General features: G+C 43.2%; 1 pseudogene; it reads right to left on the reverse strand.

The window, feature by feature from the left end:
• Window positions 1-280: 280 nt before the first annotated feature.
• On the reverse strand, window positions 281-1,282 carry LOC100341213 (KATNB1-like protein 1 pseudogene; annotated as a pseudogene).
• Window positions 1,283-7,635: the final 6,353 nt, after the last annotated feature.

A 7,635-nucleotide genomic window follows, 5' to 3' on the forward strand; every position in this document is an offset into this window, starting at 1 on the left:
AGTGGAGCAGCCGGGTCTCGAACCGGTGCCCATATGGGATGCCAGCACTTCAGGCCAGGACATTAACCCACTGCGCCACAATGCCGGCCTGACCCAGTAGTTCTTAAACAATGTTGTAAATAACCATACAGATCTCAAATACAGCAAAACCGAACAATCTTCATAGTGTGCTTTCACTTCATAGTATCCTTTTGGATACTATTCCACTTCAATGTGAAGTATATTGTTAGGGTTTCATTATGTGGCTTTTTAAAAGAAAAATTGATTTTAATTTCTTCCACAGTTCACAGTTCTCAGAAGAGACCTATTTTTGGAAATCTTATAGTCCCAGGATGTGTTGAATAACCAAATACTGTTTAGTAGATGAAATTTCTCAATGCAACTGTAATAAAGAAGCATCTACATCCTTAGCTATATTACCAGTATATCCTGGAACCAAAGTAAGGTGGTTTTCTTGTTCCCACAACCCACTTAATTGTTGTATTAAAATCTAAATATTTCCATCATTCCTGATTTGGATTACAGTTCTGACCACCACCTTTTTATGACTGCTTGAAGCCAGTTTAAATAAACTATTACATATTCTTCAAATCTGCTTTTAAGTAATGACTTTACTAGAGGCAACAAGTCCACACAACAGTCACGTGAGATATAATGTTTTTCTTTCTGTAAACTATTGGTGAGTACAGCTAGGCAATCTACTACAACTCCAAGATCTTGTATCCTCACCAAATAGGCTACAAGTTCACTTATACTTCTCTTTCTCCAGAAAAAGCTACATTCAATCGCAAATTCCTGATGAATAAAACTTGGGCCATTGTTTCATGGTCCTGAGAAACCTCAGAAAAAAACTACTATATTTTGATGATGGGCTTTTTGTCTGTGAAGAGCCAGGGTCACTGGAATTAACCAAATATGTGCGACTATCATGGCGTAAGTTTTCAGGTAGGTGACCTGCATAAGCCAGTTCATTTTCTTTATTTGCTGTGTCACAGCCCCCAGTGCTAGGGGACTGGTTTTTTTTTTTTTCTGTAACAAGGATTTGGAAAGTGATGATGAACTTTCTTTCTGTGATAGATCACCTTACGTAGTTTATCTGGGGTTTTCACAGCTTGTCCAACTGTTCTGTTTACGTAAGCAGCCAAATGTTTGGGAGATTTCTTAACCTCCTTCATGTTTATTGGTGAAACTAAGAGATCCTTTTTATAGGAATATCAGTGGAATGATCCTCACTATTAGTGCAAAAGTTCCATTTTTTAACATCGTCGGTTTCAGATGCCATAATCTCTTAAATACCTGCACCTCATGGTATCACAGCACCTCAGCCCTGCCCAGGTGCTGACGAGCCACACCTGGCAGCCTAGAGTCCGTTTCTGTCAGCTTCCCCAACAGGCCTGACTCACAGCCATTCAAACGCTGCCTTCACATTCTTTTTTTTTTTTTTTTTTTTTGACAGGCAGAGTGGACAGTGAGAGAGAGAGACAGAGAGAAAGGTCTTCCTTTGCCGTTGGTTCACCCTCCAATGGCCGCCGCTGCCGGCGCACCATGCTGATCCGATGGCAGGAGCCAGGTACTTCTCCTGGTCTCCCATGGGGTGCAGGGCCCAAGTAATTGGGCCATCCTCCACTGCACTCGCTGGCCACAGAAGAGAGCTGGCCTGGAAGAGGGGCAACTGGGACAGAATCCGGTGTCCCAACCAGGACTAGAACCTGGTGTGCCGGTGCCGCAAGGTGGAGGATTAGCCTAGTGAGCCACGACACTGGCCTGCCTTCACATTCTAATATTGAAATGCTGTTGTGTTCCTCTGGAGGGTCTTGTTGTCTTCCTTATTCTAGTTTCTTGAATTTTTGCCTTTATTTTTATGCATTTGTGGAGACACTTGTTGGTTTTTTTCTTCTGATGGCTTTTATCTTTGAACTATATCTGTGTTGCTTATTGGAATGTCTGCACTTTCAGTGAATACCCAGAGGTGTGTTCTGAGTGTGGTCGGTGCTACAGGGTGAGGCAAGTGTCCACGGTTACACTCAAGTTGGGTGTGATAGATCTCCTCTTATTAATAGAAGTGGGGGAATGGTCATTGCTGTTTTTGTGATCATACCCTCACCTCCTCTCCTCCAAGGTGATCAATGCCCATGTGTTAGCCCCAGTGGGTGCAAAACTCATCTGCAACATTATGTGAACTGCACAAATGATCTGTGCAGTCATCACTCTGAGTACAGATCCCTGTCAATGACCCACCCCAGGCCACCTGGGAGCTCTGAGTGTGTGGAGCCACACACAATGATTGTCCGGGGAACCAACTATGCCCTGTTTCCTCTCATGCTGCCATGGAATCCCCACAGTCTCAGCACACAAGGATCTCACAGCCTCTGGGTGCAGAGGGTCTGCTCTGCCCCACCAACCTGTCTGGCCACAGAGAGGCACTTGTTCCACGAGCCTGTTGTCTGTGGAGTACTCCACCTAGGTGTTTTGAACCCCAGAGCCTGTGGTATGTTGGGAGGCTGGGAGCACCTCACAGTCTTATGTGATTGCCGAGTCCTCTGTCAATCCTCTCAGCCAGGCTCAAAGTCAATGTGCACTGTGGATTTTTCCCTCAGTTAGTTTTCTGGATCACACATGTACAGAAGAGGCACTGTTTGAATGTTGCCCTCTCCCCACCACTGCTGCCAATATTGCTGAGAAGATGGTGTCCTGTCTCAACTAGTTCCTGTGTGTGCGCAGAAGGGCTTCTGCAGCTGCTGTTTTTGCCCAAAATGGTGCCCAATCCCTCTCAGCTGTGTGCCAGCCATCGTTGTTGGGAGGATAGGGTGAGAGAAATGTGCCCCTTTTACTTCTACTTGGTCTGTAGCCACCCTCTAGCCCATAGGGCTCCAGGCAGAACTCACACTATGTTCTCCCTCTGGCTGTATCACCATGGGTTGCTGAAGTCTGACCTCACCTCCAACTCTAAGCTGCTGTTCTCTCCGGCTCTTGGTTGCTGGAATCATGTGTTGTGCCAATGTTCATGCTGCATGTCCGCATGTTCCACAAAGGTCCACAGCATTCCTCTTCCTTCCATAGAATTTCCATTGCAGTTTTCTCTCTAATTCTCCTATGAGGGAACTTCCTATGCTTTTCTTTTCTTTTTTAAATTGTCTATCCCTAGCCTAGTGTAGTACGTCATTCCCTATTCTTCCATCTTAGAAATCCTCTCCATGATTTTTTTTTAAAGTTTAATCAGATGAAGGAGGTTGTCAAAAAGCCAAAAGTAAGAATAAAATGTTACCCAGAGGTGGTAACTGAATGACCCAAGTCCCAAGTGGAGGCAGAGCAGATGGAATCTACTAAGGACTGGCCTCTGACTAAAGCTTCTCAAGTTGCCAAGAAGGTTGACAAAGGTTAAAAAATAGAGAGGAATTTCATTTCCTTTGGGTAAATTCCAAGGAGTGGTATGGCTGGGTTGTATGGTAGGGTTATCTTCAGGTTTCTGAGGAATCTCCAGACTGACTTCCATAGTGGCTTAACCAGTTTGCATTCCCACCAACAGTGGGTTAGTGTCTCTTTTTCCTCACATCCTCTCCAGCATCTATTGTTGGTAGATTTCTGAATGTGAGCCCTTATGGTAGTCGGATCCGGCTGAAGAGCCCATGAGAGTATTTTAGGCTTGGAAAGCCAAGACACTCTGGCAAAACAAAACAAAACAAAACAAAAAAAACAAAACACAAACCAAACAAACCTAAATGAAAGATCTCTGCAAGTGAGATCCCAGTGGAAAGAACAGGGCCATCAAAGAAGGAGGTAGGAGGTACCTTTCTCTGAAGGGAGGGGAGAACTTCAACTTTGACTATGACCCTGTCTAAATAAGATCAAAATTGGCGAACTCAAAAGGCTTCCATAGCCTTGGCAGCTCATGCCTAGAGCCTAGGGAGATTACTGATGCCATAAACAAGAGTGTCAAATTGTTAAGTCAACAACAGGAGTCACTGTGTACTTACTTCTCATGTGGGATCTGTCCTTAATGTGTTGTCCAATGTGAAGTAATGCTATAACTAGTACTGAAACAGTACTTTACACTTTGTGTTTCTGTGTGGGTGCAAACTGATGAAATCTTTACTTAATATATACTAGATTGATCTTCTGTATATAAAGATAATTGAAACTGAATCTTGATGTGAATGGAATGGGAGAATGGGAGAGGGAGCGGGAGATGGGAGGGGTGTGAGTGGGAGGGAAGTCATGGGGGGGGGGAGCCATTATAATCCATAAACTGTACTTTGGAAATTTATGTTTACTAAATAAAAGTTAAAAAAAATAGAGAGGAAAAATAAGCCCAGAGGGAAACACAGCCCCCAGCAGAGTTTCGACCATCTCTGGATTTTTTTTAAACTTTTATTTAAGGAATATAAATTTCCAAAGTACAGCTTATGGATTACAATGGCTTCCCCCCCATAACGTCCCTCCCACCCGCAACACTCCCCTTTCCCACTCCCTCTCCCCTTCCATTCACATCAAGATTCATTTTCGATTCTCTTTATATATAGAAGATCAGTTTAGCATACATTGATTTTGAGTGCCGTGCAGATCCCAAATACTTTCAGAATTTGCCTTCCATATATTTGTGTACCTGGGTTCAGGAAATTTAACCCTTCTCTGTTCTACCCATTGAGTCCTCTCCTTTTCTCCTTTTCTTCTGCTCTTAGAGCTCTCTGTACTCAGAAAATATCACTCTTGTACTTATCTCTAGGATAGGTGTGAAGCTCAACGGAGAGAATTCATATAACATGCTTTTTCACTTTTAAATAATAGCTTTATTGGATATAATATTCTTGATTGGAACATTTTTTTTCATATAACATGCTTTCTACACAGGAAAATACTGAATAACAGTCAGCTGTTGTTATGATATTAAGACCCCAGAAATTTCAGCTCTTGAGCTACTTTATATATATATTTTTTGGTTCCCAGTTTTTAATGAGTGTCAGGGCTTATTGGATTTTAATTAGGTTCACTATTTGTAGTGAGGTCTCAGCCTATTCCCCAAGTTGTGTTTGTCTTGGTACAGTAGCCTGTATTTGAAGACCCCTTTAACTTAAGGTCAAATTCAATGGTTATTGTCTTCCTCTTAACACTCCAGGTTTTGAAAAATACCTCTAGAACCCTGAATGCCTTGTCCATGTCTAGAGTATAGGTAAACATTCTGTTTTGCAAAAACTAGATCCATGAGGCAGCCAGGCTGGCAAAGTCAGGTATAACAATTTCACACTTGGCTGAATTGTGTCTGAAAGGTTATCCTTTGGGGTGTGTGTGTGTGTGTGTGTGTGTGTACAAACTTTTAAGTGTTCCCCTAACTTCTGGAATTTCTTCACTTCAAATATATACAGCATCCCCTCAGGATGGTCAAGCAGGTTGGAAATGAGGAAGTGTGGATATTTGTCTCTTCACATTGCCATTCAGACACTAAACAGTTGGATAAGCCTGGAGCAAAACTGGAATTTGCAGGTTTTTTTCTGAATTCCAGGAGAATACTTGATTTGAGGAGATCCAGACCAATGGGCAATTTTATCCTCTTGGAGAATCAATGTCTGAACTTCCAGGTTATAGTTTATCCAGTGAAGAAGATATCGAATTATCAGTTATAAGGAATCCAGATAAGGTGAACTATGCTGCCTCTACTGCTACATGCCACAGGCAATGTGTACAGAAAAAGGACAAGATGAAACATATTACTCTGTGGAGCTCCATGTTTGGATCTAGAATAAGATCTTTAGCAGTCTCCAACATAGAAAATTAAAACATTGGTTTTCCCTAATCTCCTACCCGGATGGCTTAGAGTTTCAGAGGCAGAGTCCAGTTTTTTTTTTTTTTCAAGATTTATTTATTTGAAAGCTAGAGTTTTACAGTGAGAGAGAGAGAGAGAGGGAGGGAGGGGGAGGTATTCTATACATTGGTTTACTCCCCACATGGCTGCAATGACCAGAGCTGTTCCTGTCCGAAGCCAGGAGCCAGGAACTTCTTCCAGTCTCCCATGTGAGTGCAGAGACCCAAGGACTTGGGCCATCTTCTTCTGCTTTCCCAGGAACATTAGCAGGAAGCTGGATGGAAAGTGGAGCAGTTGGGACCCAAACCACTGCCCATATGGGATGCCAGCTTTGCAGGTGGTGGCTTTGCCCACTATACCGCAATGATGGTTCCAGGATCCAGGTTCTTGAAAGTCTTTGCATGGGGCAGCACTGTAGCATAGCAAAGCCACAGCCTGCAATGCCGGCATTCCATATTGGTGCTGGTTCAAGTCCTGCCTGCTGCACTTTTGATCCAGCTCTCTGCCACAGCCTGGGAAAGCAGTAGGAGATGGGCCAAATCCTTGGGCCCCTGCACCCATGTGGGAGACCTGGAAGAACCTCGTGGCTCCTGGCTTTGGATTGGCACAGCTCTGGCTGTGGTGGTCATCTGGGGAGTGAACCTCCCTCCCTCCTCTCTTAGGTTCTGCCTCTGTGTAACTCTGCCTTACAAATAAATAAACAAATCTTTAAACAAAAGTCCCTGCAGACAGTGATGCAATGCTCCCATGGAAGTCCTGTGTACAGTCAATGCCACTGGGGCTGATGCTGGACAGGTGGAGGTTTGTGCCTAAAAAGTAAATCTTTTCTGAGTTCTTATTAGGCTGTTGCCATCAGTTAGAAAGTGGTAGCTTCCTCCCTTAGCACCTATGATAACTATGAGTGGCAGAGCTGTTGTGGACTGTCCCAGGAACTGTCTTGCCTCTAGGACCAGTGATTAATGGATTGATATCTAGGTTTGGCAAGTGAAAGTGTGGCAAGCTGAATAGGAGAGCCATTTAGGAGGGAAGTATATGAGTAGAAGCACATTGAGGTCTACTTCAGGCAAGGATAGGAGGTCCCTGAGGGATTGTTGGGCCATATTATTAACAGAACTGTGGGATTTGTTTCCCTATTGTTAGCAGAGCAAGGGAAGGTAGAGCCCTCAAGTGAGAAGCTGGGCCTTTTACATTTTCAGGACTGTTACAATATTTGTGGGACGAAAAGTCAAATTTAACATGGGATATCAGTCTAGAAACCAAGGTTAGGACCACATAACTGGCCTGAGTGATGATTTTCTAGTCTTAGGTCTTTATAGTTCTCTAGACCAGAGACTTTGTGTTCTCCCAAATAAAGGATTGGAGCTGAAGACCAAGGGACTAGGCTAACAGGATTAAGAAATCTGAGTAAAAAGCCCATGAGAGTATTTCAAGCATGGAAATCAAGACACTGTGGCAAAAAAAAAAAAAATGACCTAAATGAAAGATCTCTGTGAGTGAGATCCCAGCGGAAAGAATGGGCCATCAAAGAAGAAGGTACCTTTCTCTGAAGGGAGGAGAGAACTTCCACTTTGACTATGACCTTGTCTAAATAAGATCGGAGTTTGTGAACTCAAGAGGCTTCCATAGCCTTGTCAGCTCATGACAAGAGCCTTGGGTGATTACTGATGTCATAAATAAGAGTGTCAATTGTTAAATCAACAACAGGAGTCACTGTGCACTTACTCCCCATGTAGGATCTCTGTCCTTAATGTGTTGTACTATATGAATTAATGGTATAACTAGTACTCAAACAGTACTTTTTACTTTGTGTTTCTGTGTGGGTGTAAACTGTTGAAATC

The sequence above is a fragment of the Oryctolagus cuniculus genome, chromosome X, assembly GCF_964237555.1.
Source record: "Oryctolagus cuniculus chromosome X, mOryCun1.1, whole genome shotgun sequence".
Classification (NCBI taxonomy): domain Eukaryota; kingdom Metazoa; phylum Chordata; class Mammalia; order Lagomorpha; family Leporidae; genus Oryctolagus; species Oryctolagus cuniculus.